At 45.5% G+C, this 15,832-nt stretch overlaps 1 long non-coding RNA gene across 1 annotated transcript in view; it reads left to right on the top strand.

Moving 5' to 3' along the window:
* Nucleotides 1-15,832, top strand: part of LOC118357270 — a 39,356-nt gene that overhangs the window by 3,494 nt on the left and 20,030 nt on the right. The window lies entirely within an intron of this gene.

Here is a 15,832-nt window from a genome sequence, read left to right as displayed (position 1 = left end):
TGCTCCTTGGGAGCCTGCTTCTCCCTCTGCTTCTCTCTCTCTCCCCCTCTGTCTCTCATGAATAAATAAATAAAATCTTTAAAAAAAAATAAAACTTAATACATAATCCTTACACATGAATAATGCAACCCTTATTCCCACAGTTAATTTCAGCTTTTTTTGTTTTATTACTCATCTCACTAGAGGCTGACCGATGAAAGCGTAGAAATCTGTGTTAGGACAGATTATATCTTATCTGAGGTTTGTTTTTTTGCTGGCTGTGCTGGAAAGAGCTCATTATAGGAGTTTTTCTGTGACCTGGTCCCACAGCATGGCCTCTATGGACGGTGCCGCACTATAGTCAGGCTCCAGTGAATTCTGTAACACCTGAAAGTCATGAGGGGTGTAAAATGTATGCCCCAGTCTCCACTTGAGATGCAATACAAACATGAGAAAAACACAGATGATGATTAGCATTTTCTGGTACCAATGACTTGATATTTAGGGGACAAGGACTAACTGTGGCTTAGAAATTGGGATATTCTCCATTTTCTGAAAGTAACCATAACAATTCCATACAGAAAGAATTTTAATGGTACCTTTTACTTTTATAGGCATTGTCTCATTTATTCTCTACAGCTAGGTTTTATAAACTCTGTTTGTAGGCAAGGAAAACAAATTTGAGCGTTTTGGCCAAACTCACAAGAAAGGGGGACTTTGTAAGTAGGTTTCCACCTTTAAAATCTGATATACACAATGCTGGGTTCTCTTTCTGGTGGAGTAGCTGAAGTAACAATTGAATTGTTGTGACCAAGGTCATAGGTTATATGCCCAACTGGTTGACTTAGTCACATGGAGGAAAGGACTATGTGTTTCATCATCCCTTCCAGTACACATAGTTTCAAAAATAAGTCATTGGCATTTCAGGCAATCAAACTTTATTGAATGTCTCATTCATGCCAAGCTCTGTGCTTGGTGCCAGAAATGCACTCTTGCCCTCAAGAAACTCAGAATTTAATAGCAAAGACAAACAAGTAAATACAGTGTGATAAGGACTTGAATAGAGCCAGGTGAAGCTTATCTAATACAGAATGGGGGGTGGGGTTGGCAAGAGTCTCCAGGAATATCCTGATCATACAAATCTTGGAAACTAGTTAGCTAGGCTAGTTGGAGGTAGCCAGGGGAAAGGTGTGGCAGGCAGAGGGGACAGCTTGTGCAGACATGCATTGTAGTGAAAGAGCATGGCATATCCGGGCAATAGGAAATGTTCTAGCATGGTGAGAGCTTGGCATAGACAAGTTGAGATGGGAGAGGTAGGCGGGGTCCAAACAGAGAGTGGGCTTGGGGGCCCATGATAAAGAGTTCAACTTTGTCTTGACTGTTTTAATGAGCCATGAAGGATTTTAAATTCATATGGGGTGTATATTTCATAAAGTTCCCTTGGGAAATCATATGGAGGAGGAACAGTAAGGGAGCAAGCCTGGTTACAGAGCCCTGGATGCCCCAGGTGTAGGCAGCAGTGGGGAATGGGAAGACATTACAAAGGGACATCACTGAAGACCAAGTCTATCCAGCATCATGAAAAGCCTTCTGTGTTCCATGCTAGGGGCTCTTCATGCATTATCTCCAAGCATCGTCATACCAACACCAGGAGGTTGTTATCAACTATCTATCTTCATTTATAGATGGTGAAACTGAGGCTGCATGTCACATGGCTATCAATGTTGGAGCAGGCGTTTGAATTCAGCCCTTAATTAACTCCAGAAACTATGAGCTTAACTTCTCCATCATATTGCCTTTTGTTGAGGATCGGCCTCATTGAGAATACAGAACAAGGTCTTTGTCTAAGACACAGGATCTCTGCGGCCTGGGAAGCTCATTTTTTCCCCCCATTATACAGTGATAGAAAAGGGATCCTCTGTATTACAAGGCAATAATTGGTAAGGATTCCGCAAGTGGCTTATCTAAGACATACTGTAGCCTTTGTCCTTTGACATAGCTGGGATGCAACAGGAGAATTCTTGTTTTGCTAAACGGGTTTGGGGTTGGTAGGGCTCAGGAACAAGACAGGGTGATAACCCCTACTTAGTGTGATCAATTGTAGGAGTTCCCTTCTTTGGGGGCTGCCATGTCTTGCCATGCCATTCCGTGCCCTCACCTGCATCAGAGGGCGGCAGGGGAGGCAGCCACATTACAAAATGGATCAATGAGCTCCTTCTGAAGATTTAGGATGGCAGACTAGAAGGGAGCGGGTGGAAGGCCTCCTTCCAGTGGATGAAGCTGCAAAATGAAAGTCAGTGTAGGCAGCCACACATGAGGGCACAAACAGGTGCATGTGGTCTCCCTTAGCAAGAGCACATGTTTATACTGTGTCTGCAGCTGCTTTTCAGTGGATCTACCTTAGTGTGGCTTCTTAGTCTATGAAGCCTGACTGGTAAAATGGGTTGGCTACTTCTGGTTCTCTGTGTTATAGTTGGATATCTGAACAAGATGGGATTCTAGGAAAGGTCCAGTAAGTGCTCTTTCTGTAGTCACAGCTGACTCATCTTCCATTGTTGTCCAACCCTCCATGTGGGAAACTAGAATCTGCTCTGCGGAGGGGCTCACCTGTGCTCACCTGCTGGGGTGTGGTCGCAGGGGAGCTTCGAGGTTAGTGCATGCCCAGTGCTTACAGTCAAAAAGCAAGGAAAAAATTAGATCATGTTCTCCAGGGGCCCAAGAACAAGGCACAAAGCCTGAAGTGTCTTTGGCCTTTGGCCAGATACCAAAATTGAGCAAGAGGTCAGAGCCAGATAGAAAACAAAGGCAGGCAATCTAAGCAGGTGGCTAGCAATGAGACCAGTGTGCCCGACTCCCTTTTATGGGTCTCTGACTTGTGTGTGTAAGGCTATTTAGATTAAAACACTGGTTATGGACAGACAATTCTAACAACCACTCAAGGATTAGGTGACCTGATATACAGTGAACCATGGTCTTAGGGGAGGACCTGGTGTGTCTGCACAGAGGAGGCAGATTAAGCAGGATCCTTAGCCCCAGGAAACCCTCTCCTTCCCTTTCTTTGGCCTTGGAAGCCACCCAGCCATGAAATGGAACACAACAGAATAGTGTTCCATTCTATGTCAATTTGTCTTAAAGTGAGAGGGAATTTCATACAACATCTTTATTTACCCAAACATTTGGCTAGTGTGGGTGAAGATAACAAGCATTATCTGGGCTCTCTGCAGAGGCTCACCATGACATAAATAGACACAGTTGCCTAAAAGCATGATTTTTGTTCTAATAGCTGTCTGGCACTCACTAATCAAGCCAATTGAATAAATAATGCCTCTCTCTGACACTTTATCAAGCATGATGTCTGGTGTCTGTGTCTTCTCGCAGTCAAAGAGTTGTTTGTGTTTTGTTTTTTCTTGATCTGAGCAAATAAAGTACAGAAATGGTTGTTGAACCAACAAACCCAGGGGGTCTGTGCTGCTTTCTTGTGGGGAAGGAGGCAGCAGGTTGACTCAAATAGTGATGGGAATCACCTGGGGGTCTAGAGAAATGGGGTTGACCATCAAGGGAAGGTCAAAGTGAGCTAGTGGGAGGTGGGTGAGGCTCTCTCTCACTGAGCCCTCACTTCCTCTGTGGGAAGCAGACCCCTGAAATTCAAAGCCCAGCTCCTTTTGTTTTACCCTTGACTATCAAGATAGTTTTTTTAATAACTCGAATCAGAGAGAAGGAAGGCAAGGTTTTTGCAATGCCTGGAAATTGAAAGACACACTTTGTTTTATGGTTGGGAGCAGTGGAGAATGCAACAAAGACCATGGCCAATTCCTCTGACAGCCATAGAGACACAGTGGCTCTTCAATGATTCAACAGAAACCCACTCTCTTTCCTCCAAAAGCCAGATGTGGCACAGGTAGCAAGGAACATCGCTAGATCTCCTCAAAGTCTTTCCCCTAATTGGCAAGAGTGCCACCCGGCTCCTGGGCCCATCTCTCCACCCATCAGATGACACCATGAGCTTGATTAGAATTATTTGGGGATCCTCATCCACTACAAGACAAAGTCCACACTTTTAAGCTGGTGTATGCTTAGCTTACATCCTGATTTAGCCCTTACCTGCCTCTTAGCTTCAGGTCTCTGGTCCCAACCCTAGATGGTACCCAGATCACAGAAGGCTCTTGCCCCATACACCTGTGTGCATGCTGCCCCCTATCTGGATTGCTTCTCAGTCCAGTTGGCTGAGGTCCACTCATCCATCATGACCCAACTCAGAGGGCGGGGCTCTTGGGTGGTGAAGTCAGTTAAGCCTCTGACTCTTTGTTTCAGCTCAGGTTGTAATCTCTGGGTCGTGGGATCAAGCGCCGAGTCTGGCTCCGCACTCAGCATGGAGTCTGCTTGGGATTCTCTCTCCCTTCTCTCTCTGCCCCTCCCCCCACTCTCTTTCTCAAATAAATAGATAAATCTTAAAAAAAAAAAAAAAAAACAAAAAACCAACTCAGAGGGTGGCACTGAGAGGCTTTCCCTGATTTTCCTGATCCTTTGCCCAGGGAAACCACTCTCCTCTAGGTTTCACCTTGCCCATACACAGTCCTTTATTATCTCACGTGTCACTTGAGTGTCCCCAACTAATCTTCACACTTCACACTAGGTTGTATGTACAAATGAGGTCACATTAAGACTGAAAGTCAAATCCGACTGGCTGTTCATCTCCATCAGGATGGTGGCAGGCCCTCAAGTCCCCTTTCTGGGGGGCCCTCCCATCTAGTCTCTGTCAGTGGATCTTTGGGTGAGGTCTCAGGCATGGGACTTCGTCGCTCTGGGCCACTGCTCATTGGGCAGTGACTCCCTCTGCAGTTCTGGGGGATGCTGCATCTACCCTAGCCCCAGGAGATGCTGGTGTCTGGGTACCATGCCAGCCCAAAGGCTGGTCACAGACCTGTCCTGGATCCTACCCCACTGAAGGCTCTGGGAAAATAGAGAACCCTCTGCCTGGCATCTAGACACCTCTATTTTCCCAGAGCATAGCAGGCAGTGTTTTCATAAAACGCAACATGAATGGTGCCTCCCAGACTGGCCAATAAGCTAGCCATGAATATACCTACTTCCCAGGCTTCTTGGGATACAGGCTCTGGAGGGCAAGGCCAGGAAGGCTACAGAGTTCCTGCCTCTCCCCTGTTCAAGGGCCTCCTTCCAAGATCTCACTGAATATTTTAGCTTTTGCCTCTTCCCTACATGCTTGGCAATGGGATGAACCTACCCCTTACCCACAGACTGGGGTGCCCTCCAGGGCCTAGTAATTGAGTACATAGACAGTCCATGTGCAACTTCTGCTACACAATTTATGTGTCTGTCTCTGCTATTAGACTGGGTGCTCCCTGAGGGTAGCACCTGGGTCTTAAACATCTTGATACCCTTGGCACCCAGCCACTGTTGGTAATGGGCGAGCAAATGGTTGAGTGAAAAGAATGAGCTCTAGAAGGCATCAGTAGGTGATTTCTGAAAACTTGCTAGCTCTCTATGTCTTGTTCTTCCACCTCCCCATGACTCCCCTGAGACCTTTGCCATGACCCCCTCCAATCCATCCCACCACCTCCTCACCTGAACCAAAGCACAGCTTAGTCCCGTGCTTCTCACTGTTGGTTACACGTCAGAATCACCTGGGGAGACTGAGAACAATACTGATACCCAGACCCCACTCCAGACCAGTCAAATCCAGCATGCCGCTGGGGTCAAGAACATCCACTACCAGACTACCAGAAAGTTCCTTGGCAATGTTTTAAGAGGTGGTGGTATGTTCCAAAGCATCACGTGGTGTTCAGGGCACTCAGCATCCACAGTCCACGTGGACAGTCCAGAAGAGAGTCAAAAAAAAAAAAAAAAAAGGCAGAAAGAGAATAAAAAACTCTGCTCTGGATAAGAGCCCTGTTGTAATACACTGGGCGGCTGTCCTGGGAAGCTCCTGTGAGGTACCAGATGGACTTCTGCCCTGGGACTTTGGACCTGAAATCCACGTTTGCCCAGTGTTCCGTGGGCCTTTCAATCACTGAGCTCTAGCGTGTGACTGGTGAACTCAGTCCCCAGTGGCTACTGCATAGCAGCATCTATGGGCACTTCGCCCTCAGTGAAGCCCAGGCCGGCCACCATCCTTGTCAGACCCTGGTGACCTCTGCTTTAATTGGCATTGGTGTTCCGCCGGGAGGCGGAGCTGAGGTTGCCCGCTGATGAGTACGGCCTTGCACCCACTTTCGGGGCAGCCGGGTCATTGCATAATCATTAGGGCAACGTGGCCAGCTCTGGGGCTGGGCCCACTGGCTTCTGAGCACGTGAAGCCACTTAATTGTGACTTTTCAGCTGCCACTGTGGCTGTGAGCCCCCTGGAGCTGTTTCTATTTGGAAATGCACTCGCTCACCCTGTTATCATGATTGTGTTTCCCTCAGCTTCCTTCTGTCAGGAGCCAGAGACTTCATTAGAAAAGCTTAACCTTTTTTTTTTTTTTCCAAAACTTGTGGTCATTTTAATGGGAACTCCTGAATTGGTTCTTTCCAGGGAAGCAAGTCAAAAAACAGATACCTATTATTTCTCAGGATCATAGAATGCCACCTGTCACAGAGGTTCTCAAGCGGGGCCACACGTCTGAACCGCCTGGAGGTTTTAAAAGGCACTCGTGGCTGAGCCTGACTAGTTAGTACCTCCAGGGCGGGGCTCAGGCACCTGTGTTTTTAAAGCCCCCTTGTGATGCTCATATTCAGTCAGGGTTGAGAACCATTCGCTAATTAAAATTCCTTTATTTTTCATTTGAGAACATTAGGACTGAGGTGTTCTGAGCTGTTAGCCCTGTGTGCATGTCCAGTGTGTCCAGTGAGCCAGAGTTATAAACAGCCCTCGGGAAAGTTCTGCTTTTTTCTGCCAAGCAGATCTCTCTGGACCATTCGCCGGCTCTCCCATTTCTTTCTCCTCACTGGCTTTATATTTCTAAGTCAGAAGCCTCAGAAGTTCCAGAATCTCTTTTCTTTCGAAACCCCAGACTCCTCAGGTACAGGTTCCATAGGTGAGCTAGAGCAGAGGGTGCCTGGCCCAGGACTGCCCAGCAAGTGGCTGTGTCCCGGGTCCCATTTGCTGTCCCCACGTGGTGGCTGCTGAACGGGAGACCACACCAGCGGGCTGCCCCGGGAGGACTGTTCCTATTTATTTAGTCCTCTTGCAAAGCTGGAGGTTGGGACATTGAAAACTGTATCAGTTGTAACGAGGAAGGCTCGAAATGTGGGAGGTTTGTCGGCCCCGTTTACTCTGTAGGTGCTAAATCATCTTGGTGACACCACAGGGGGTGGAGTGGTGGATGGGGAGGTGGTAACTGGGCTGTGGCTGGGGTGAGGCAAAGCAAAGGGCCCCCAGGGACAAAACTGAGGGCCGTGTTCATTCTCAAGGTAGTGCAAGGGCCTCCTTCAATTGTGCGCCCTAAGCACCTGTCTTGTCTCACCCTAGACTTGGCTCTTGAGGCAGGAACAGGGAGGGCAGGGGAAGAGGAAAATTCTATCCTAGCTGAAGAGCTAAATCTAGAATCTATTGCACGTTAAATATAGTTGGAATGCTAATATGTCGGTCCTAGCCTGCCTTAGGCACTGAGTCCAGCTCAAAAGATCAGTGCTTTCCAAGTAGAGAAGGCCAGAGCTGGGAGGGCCCTGAGGGTGCCAGCACCGGCTCACCAGCCCCATGCAACCTCTGGGCCACAAGGGCCCCTGGAGAGGCAAAGAAAAGAGACACCTCAGAAGCAGCAAGTCTGAATATTTAATTTGTTACTTTCGTTCCTTTGACTTGAGAAATGACTTCAGAAATAAACCCGGATCTGGAGGCTTTGCACGCCTGCCAGAGCGCAGCGCACGCAGCGTGGCTTCAGGGCATGGGAAAGTCTCTCCTCTCAGGCACAGAAACGCTCGACCTCACGGTCCTCTCTGGTCCCAGAGTCCGTGGTTGGAGCCTTCTACCCTGTGTCCGATGTGAGCTGCAAACTCCTCAGGCAGTTAGCACACTGAGCCCTGTCTGACATTTCTGAGAGCTGGAATGCCTGTTCTACCCCTGTCTGCCGTGAAACAAGGACACATCCCTCCAGGCACGTCGGGGACCCCACCGGTTCTGAGATACATGCCGAGACCTCTCTGAGCTAGAGAGGATGCTCTTTTTACGGTCTGCATTTGATAACTAATTATCCCCTGACATTTCCTGTATCGTATTGAATGTATTAGTGCTCAACGTGGGATCCTGGAACAGACAAAAGGACATTCGTGGAGAAACTGGTGAAATCTGAATAAAGTCCATAGTTATCATGATAAGGTAGCAATGTCGATGTCTTAGTTTGGACAGAGGCACTCTGGCTAGGTAAGATGTTAACATTTGGGGAAGTTGGGCAAGGGTTGTACAGGAATTCTTTGTGCTAGCTCTGCAAATTCTCTATAGATCTAAAATTATTCTGAAATCCAAGAATTATTTTAAAAACTGCATTTGATGTTTTATCCTGTAGTACAGTAGAAAGGCTGAGGCTTTAGAATGAGAATCTTGACCCAACCACTCAGGAGCTGAGAGCTTTTGGCCAAGTAAATTACTTTGCATCTGTTTGGCCATGAAAGGGAGCTATTACCTATGTGTCAGGATGGGACTTGTCCACTAAAACTGGTCCTCCTTCTCTTGCACAGTTACAGAACCTGGCTGCCCACCTTTGCAGTTCATTATGGTCGGGTAGCTGTTCTGCCTGTAGCCAAATACCTGATCAGATTCTGGAAGCCAGTCATGGAGCTGGCTAATGCTGGTCACGCAACCTGAACTAGGGGATCACACAGCAGTGGGGCTGCAGGGCCGTTTGAGTAAGAGGGGCAGTGGCTATGGCATTCCATAGTCAATCACCTGGGAGCTATAAAGAGGAAACCCAGATGCCTAAGCCACACCCCGGACCAGTAAAATCAGAAGCTCTGAGGGTAGGACCTGGGCATTCATATTTTTTCAAGCTCTCCAGGTGACCCCAACACACGCCAGAATTGAGAACTAGTGAACTAAGATGGTCTCTAAAATTCTTTCCACTCTTGAGCTTCTGGATGGTGCACAAACCATGTTTTTCGACTTTAGAATGTGTTTCCATGTCGATCAATAATGGGTGTGTTTGGGATGCAGGACACTCTGAATGAAGTCTGGAAACTCACACCGAAGGGCTGACCTAAGAGGATTTGGGAAGTTGTTAAATTTCCTCATTCAGACCCCCTTCCAACACTGCTCTCCCCTCTTCTCAATGTCTAGAACCAGTATGACTTTTCCAATGGATAGAATTGTCTGAACCCTTGCTTTTCTGGGTCAGAAAATTAAGCGGGCTTTGGGGAGGCTATAGAGAGAAAGGAGAATTTGTGGAGTCAAGAAAGAACTTTTACCAGGACAAATGTTTAGAAAAAGTACTCTTATGAGTCGTATGTGTCCATACTAGCTAGAAAATACAGAAAAGAGCAAAGAATAACATTTAAATCATACCAATTTCAGAGATACAGACCATTAACATTTTGGTATATTTAATTCCCCTTTTTTATTTACATAAAAGTGGGGTAATGGTGACTATAAAATTTTGTATCCTACCTTGCCACTTAATGATTTGTGCTAAATATTACTGAAATCCTGATTCGAGTGGCTACATAATATTTTATCAAGTGGTTGTTTCTTATTTTATTTAACTGTTTTTTATAAGTACCATTAAATATTTTTCCTTTTTAAATTTCCTTTTACAAATTTATTTTTTTAAATGGATATCTTTGGCTCAAATGCTTGTAAGATCTCCTGTGGGATGTGTGTGTATGTGTATGTGGTTGAAATTTCTTCAGAGAACTGAGGGCTGCTTTCCTTGCACAGCAAAAATCTGCTCGTGCGTATTGTTTGGGAAAGTCTTATTTGTTTTTTTAGAGAGGTCTGGAGGCCCTAACAAATACTTACGGCTTCCTTCTATTCATCTCCTATATTTTGGTCCGAAGATTTCATAACTCCATCCCCACCCTAGCTGTTTCCTGGGGCATAAGGGAAAAAGAAAAAAATATTTTTTAAAGGGCAGGGATTATAGCCTGTTGGCATGTTCCCTAACAAAGCCCTGTGTACACTTAAGGCTCTGTATAAATAAATGACACAAATATAGATCTTGTGGGGGACAGCTCTTGCCTGCTGTTTTTCTGGGGCCCGATGAAACTATTTTGTTCAAGTGTTTATGAATTGAGGCTGGTTTGTGCTTGGAGTTAGGACCTCAAGTAGAGATATGGTTGAGTGTTTGAATTAGACCAAGTTGAGACAAGTAGATATTGATTTTCACACATGACCTGGTTTTGGAATTTGAGGAAGAAGTGATGAAAGATGAAAGGGAGAGGAAGGAGAACAAAGGAAAGGAGGAGTTGAGGTTGCAAGGGCCCTAAAAACAAAAACAAAAACAAACCAGGGCTTGGTTTCCTGGGCATCCCATTCCCCAGGGATCCTGTTGAAGTGCAGGCTCTGACTCAGTAGATCTGGGGTGGGGCCTGGGCCTCTGCATTTCTTCTTTATGAAGGAATGTTCACCACAATATATGGGGTCCAGCAAGTCTGGAGGAAGCCGGATGTTTTCCCTAGAACGCAGTAACTGTGTCACTGTGGTAAATAGGAAGAGTCAGGCTTGCAGTCAGTGAAGGTCTTCAAAACCCTCTTTGGATGAGACTAATCCCAAAGGCTGCTTAACCTCCCTATAAATAAGAATTTTATGAGGCTTATTGCCCAAATGTTTGATTCTTCTGCCTGAAAACAATGATTTGGGTGTGAGTCACTGACCACACATCGTAATGCCTGACACCATCCCTCTAAACCCACTCAGGACCAGTAAACCGTGATTAAGCGGACAGAGCTGAAACAGTCCTTTCCAGCCCTAACTATGCATTTAACTCACGAAAACTCAAAGCTGTTTTGGCAGTAACCTCATTAGACTGTTTCATGGTGTGTCCATTAAAAAAAAAAAGAAAAACAACAAACCACATTATTCAAAGGTTGGCTTATATACCATTCAATCAAATGGAACTTTGTATTAACTGGTATTTGCACAAAGTTATGGTGTAAGGGTAAATGATGTTTATAATGTGCCCAAAAGTGCACAAAAAAAAATGTTTATAAAGTGCCCAAAGCACTTACTGAAATGCCTTCTGAATCATCAAAGAAAGATGTGAGTTTTGCTTAATACTTTCTGGTGTTAAATATATTTGACGTTTATTCCTGGGGAATCGGTCAGGTATACCTAATGATACCTTATATTGGAAGGTCAATTCACAGTTTATCCAGTATTTTATTTTTTATTTATTTTTAAAAAAGATTTTATTTATTTGAGAGAGAGAGAGAGAGCACAAGCAGGAGGAGTGGCAGAGGGGGTGGGGGAGAAGCAGACTCCTTGCTGAGCAGGGAACCTGATGCGGGGCTCGATACCAGCACCCTGGGATCATGACCTGAGCCAAAGGCAGACGCTTAACCGACTGAGCCACCCAGGTGCCCTTATCCAATACTTTAAACAAGAAAACTTTAGAATCCACTTTCTGAAGCTGAAGGAATTAAGGTGAAGTGACTTGCCCAGAGTCAATAGAAGGCAGTAAGTGGAAAAGCCAAGACCCAGGATCCAGGTGTCCTGTTTTCTTTTATGATGGTTCTTTATTTGATTAATCAGAACACCCACTTCTCTTACAACCACTAATGAATAAAGTTAACTGAATGTTATCCTGGCTCTAAAGTGTGACCGTAAACTAAGGAGACAAATTTAGTTTTACCTGCATGTACACTTTGACAGAATTTGCAAATCCAAAATTCACATAGAAGTTGTTCTTTAAAGTAATTTATTTGGAGATGATATGCACATATGACTTCATTTTTCTTCTCACACTGTTTGTGAGTTGAACAAGAAAAAGAAAATGGCTTGTTATTTCAGAGTCATACTCAATTTCAATTCAATTTGATTCAACAATCATTGGTGAGGTAACTAGCATGTGTCATGCACCATGCTGGGCACTGGAGGTATGGAGGGTGATAAGACACCGTCACCTCCGTCTGCCTGTAGGGATTTACGTGCTCACAAAATCAGTGAGTCTAATAAAGTGGTACAGAGGCTACTGTCATGGCCCAAGGAGCGAATGGTCAGTGGGCGGAGGCAGGTTGCTGGGGGTGGGGGGGGCTGATTCTTAAGGATAAAGAGGAAATTCCCAGGCATAGAAAGGGCAGGAATTATTGCAGGGTGAGGAAAGCTGACCCATGGTCAAATAGTTGCTAGATCAACCCAGTTGCTAGGAATCTGGACGCCCGAAGTTGAATGTCTGGAGGTCATGTCAAGAGATAGGGCTGACTTTCTGCCCATGGACGCCGCAGAGTAAGCATTGTTAAAGTTTCCCCTCCCACCGCCGTCATGTCTAAGTCAGAGTCTCCCAAAAAGCCTGAACAGCTGTGGAAGCTCTTCATCGGAGGTTTGAGCTTTGAAACAACCGATGAGAATCTGAGGAGCCATTTTGAGCAATGGGGAACGCTTACGGGCTGTGTGGTAATGAGAGATCCAAACACCAAGTGCCCCAGAGGCTTTGGGTTTGTCACATATGCCACTGTGGAGGAGGTGGATGCAGCCATGAACGCAAGGCCACACAAGGTGGATAGAAGAGTTGTGGAACCAAAGAGGGCTGTCTCAAGAGAAGATTCTCAAAGACCTGGTGCCCAAGATTTTTGTTGGTGGCATTAAAGAAGACACTGAAGAACATCATCTAAGAGATTATTTTGAACAGTATGGGAAAATTGACGTGATCGAGATCATGACTGACCAAGGCAGTGGCAAAAAGAGAGGTTTTTGCTTTTGTAACATTTGATGACTATGACTCTGTAGACAAGATTCTAATTCAAAAATACTGTACTGTGAATGGCCACAACTGTGAGGTAAGGAAAGCCTTATCTAAGCAAGAGATGGCTAGTGCTTCATCCAGCCAAAGAGGTTGATGTGGTTCTGGAAACTTTGGTGGTGGTCATGGAGGTGGTTTTGGTGGGAATGACAACTTTGGTCATGGAGGGAACTTCAGTGGTCGAGGTGGCTTTGGTGGCGGTCGAGGTGGTGGTGGACATGGTGGCAGTGGGGATGGCTGTAACGGATTTGGTAATGATGGAAGCAACTTTGGAGGTGGCGGAAGCTATAATGATTTTGGCAATTACAACAATCAATCCTCAAATTTTGGACCCATGAAAGGAGGAAATTTTGGAGGCAGAAGCTCTGGCCCCTATGGTGGTGGAGGCCAATACTTTGCCAAACCACAAAACCAAGGTGGCTATGGTGGTTCCAGCAGCAGCAGTAGCTATGGCAGTGGCAGAGGGTTTTTTAATTACTGCCAGGAAACAAAGCTTGGCAGGAGAGGAGAGCCAGAGAAGTGACAGGGAAGCCACAGGTTACAACAGATTTGTGAACTCAGCCAAGCACAGTGGTGGTAGGGCCGAGCTGCTACAAAGAAGACATGTTTTAGACAATACTCATGTGTATGGGCAAAAAACTCGAGGACTGTATCTGTGACTAATTGTATAACAGGTTATTTTAGTTAATGTAAAGCATTCCAACAAAGGGTTTCAATGTAGATTTTTTTTTTTTTTGCACCCATGCTCTTGATTGCTAAATGTAATAGTCTGATCATGACGCTGAATAAATGTGTCTTTAAAAAAAAAAAAAAGAGATCGGGCTGAGCCAGGTCCTGTATGTCACCCTAATGGACAATGGTGATCGGAGTTCACCCTTTGACAAGGGGAAGCCAAAGAAAGATTTTAAGTAGAAGAGTAACCATGAGCACAATAGTTGGCAATTCTAGCTTTTGACCCTCACGAGGGTCCTTCCTCTTCTCTCATTCATTACCTTTGCCCTCTACTGAAATACACTTTCTGCTGTCTAGGTTAATAACCAGCCAGTTCCAGCAAAGGCCCTGGGAGCCACCTTACTCAGAGACCCCATATGCTCACACTGTGATTTTGGGTCCCAAATTGTATTTGCCTGCTTTGTTTACCAGACTTGACCTAAATGATCAACCACATTACCTGATAGTCAAGATCAAAGAAGTAGAGACTTCCCACTAAACAAAACAAAGTATGAATTCCTGTTCCACATGCTTAGATATTCCAAGTTTGAGGCTGTGCCCATCCTTGGTGCTGCAAGATTGGTGAATTTTAGAGGTGAGTAGATTGAGTAGTGACTAAGCAACAGGTGAACTAGCATCAAAACCACAAATGTCTTCAGTGTTTCTCTGCCCCTAGGGACTTACCCTTCTCCCACAGGCTCCTGGAGGAAGAGAAGCATCCAGACCCAACGGACACCTAAATGGCTCCCTCCTTGGCCATCCCAAGGCTACAGAAGCTTTATCAAAAGCTGCTCCAACCCCTCTCCCAAGTAGACAATTTCCTGTCTCTGCTTCCACCTCTGTCTTCCCATTTCGTCTCCCACCAACCCAAGCCCCTAAAGCCACTTCTCACCAACTGCCACTTGGTTTACAATCAGCCTGGTTTGGCACCAGGGGTCTCAAGATGAAGCCTCTAGGAGCACTAGCCTCTGCTCCAGGGACAACACTTTGGGGGACATGCCACTCTTACTCAGCTGCCTGTAGTCCATTCCTGCCTGGCCCAGCAGAAGAACAATAATCTCATGTCATATGTGCAAACTGTTAGATGAGTAACAAAAGCAACCTCATTCTGTTTGACCTGTTAGCTTAACATCTTTTTCCCCTTGTTTGAGGATTACCCAGAACATCGGCAAAGTTTATACAATATAAAATCATCAGTGGTGTGTCCAGGACCTACAAAGTGTATTTATTCCACAGGCAATCAGGGTTCTACAAACTTCATCACTTCAATTACCTAAATTGTTTAAATAAAAAAAAAAATTTTTTTAAAGAGCAGCACACTAATTTTTTTCCTTTTTTTTTTTTTAAGATTTTATTTATTTATTTATTTGACAGAGAGAGTGACAGCAAGTGACGGAACACAAGCAGGGAGAGTGGGAGAGGGAGAAGCAGGCTTCCCTCTGAGCAAGAAGCCCAATGCGGGGCTTGATCCCAGGACCCTGACATCATGACCTGAGCCGAAGGCAGACGCTTAAAGACTGAGCCACCCAGGCGCCCCAGCACACTAATTTATAATTTAAAGAATACGCAAATATAACTCTTATCTCCCTGTGCTTCCTTCACTAATATTTTAATTATCTTTGATTCTTCCTTTGAAGGATGAAAATTTTAGAAGTACATGCTCCTTATTTCTTTTGAGCCTTTTATCTTGCTGAAATTTTTAGAGAAAGATATTAAAAACTGTCATTATTATGTACTGTGGGCTCCCAGTGGGGAGGAGGGAGACTGTTGCAGCTGATGTTGATTTAGGGGTAAAGGGGGAAATAGCTGGGATGGAGGGAATGACAGAAGACTCCTCCTCCCCCAGGAGTAGAACCCATGGTTCAAACCACTAAGCTTGGGGAGTGCTGCTGAGTGTGATCCAGACTGAGCTGGTCCATGGGGGATTCTATTTGAGTTGAGCAGGTAGAGTGGAGGGTAAGATTTCTGAGAATTTGGGTGCTCTGTGTATATCCAACATGTTTATCCAACATGTCCATCTGTCCTGGGGAAGAGACTGGAAGGAACAGGGCCCCAGCCAATTGGATCAGAGCTTAGGGATGGGCCCTAGTCCCAAAGGGAGCTGGAGAGGGAATTGCAATCAGAAGTCATGGCAGAGAACAGTCTGACAGATGGACCATATGTGGTTGCCTTTGATAGGAAGACTAGACTGCAGCTCCCACTTCTGTGGACACCCAAAGGCAGATTCATTCTTGCCAAGATCACTGGACACTGGACAT

This window comes from Zalophus californianus, chromosome 8 (genome assembly GCF_009762305.2).
Source record: "Zalophus californianus isolate mZalCal1 chromosome 8, mZalCal1.pri.v2, whole genome shotgun sequence".
NCBI lineage: Eukaryota > Metazoa > Chordata > Mammalia > Carnivora > Otariidae > Zalophus > Zalophus californianus.
The sequence above is the reverse complement of the archived record's forward strand: the minus strand, read 5'-3'. Positions and strand labels throughout refer to the sequence as shown.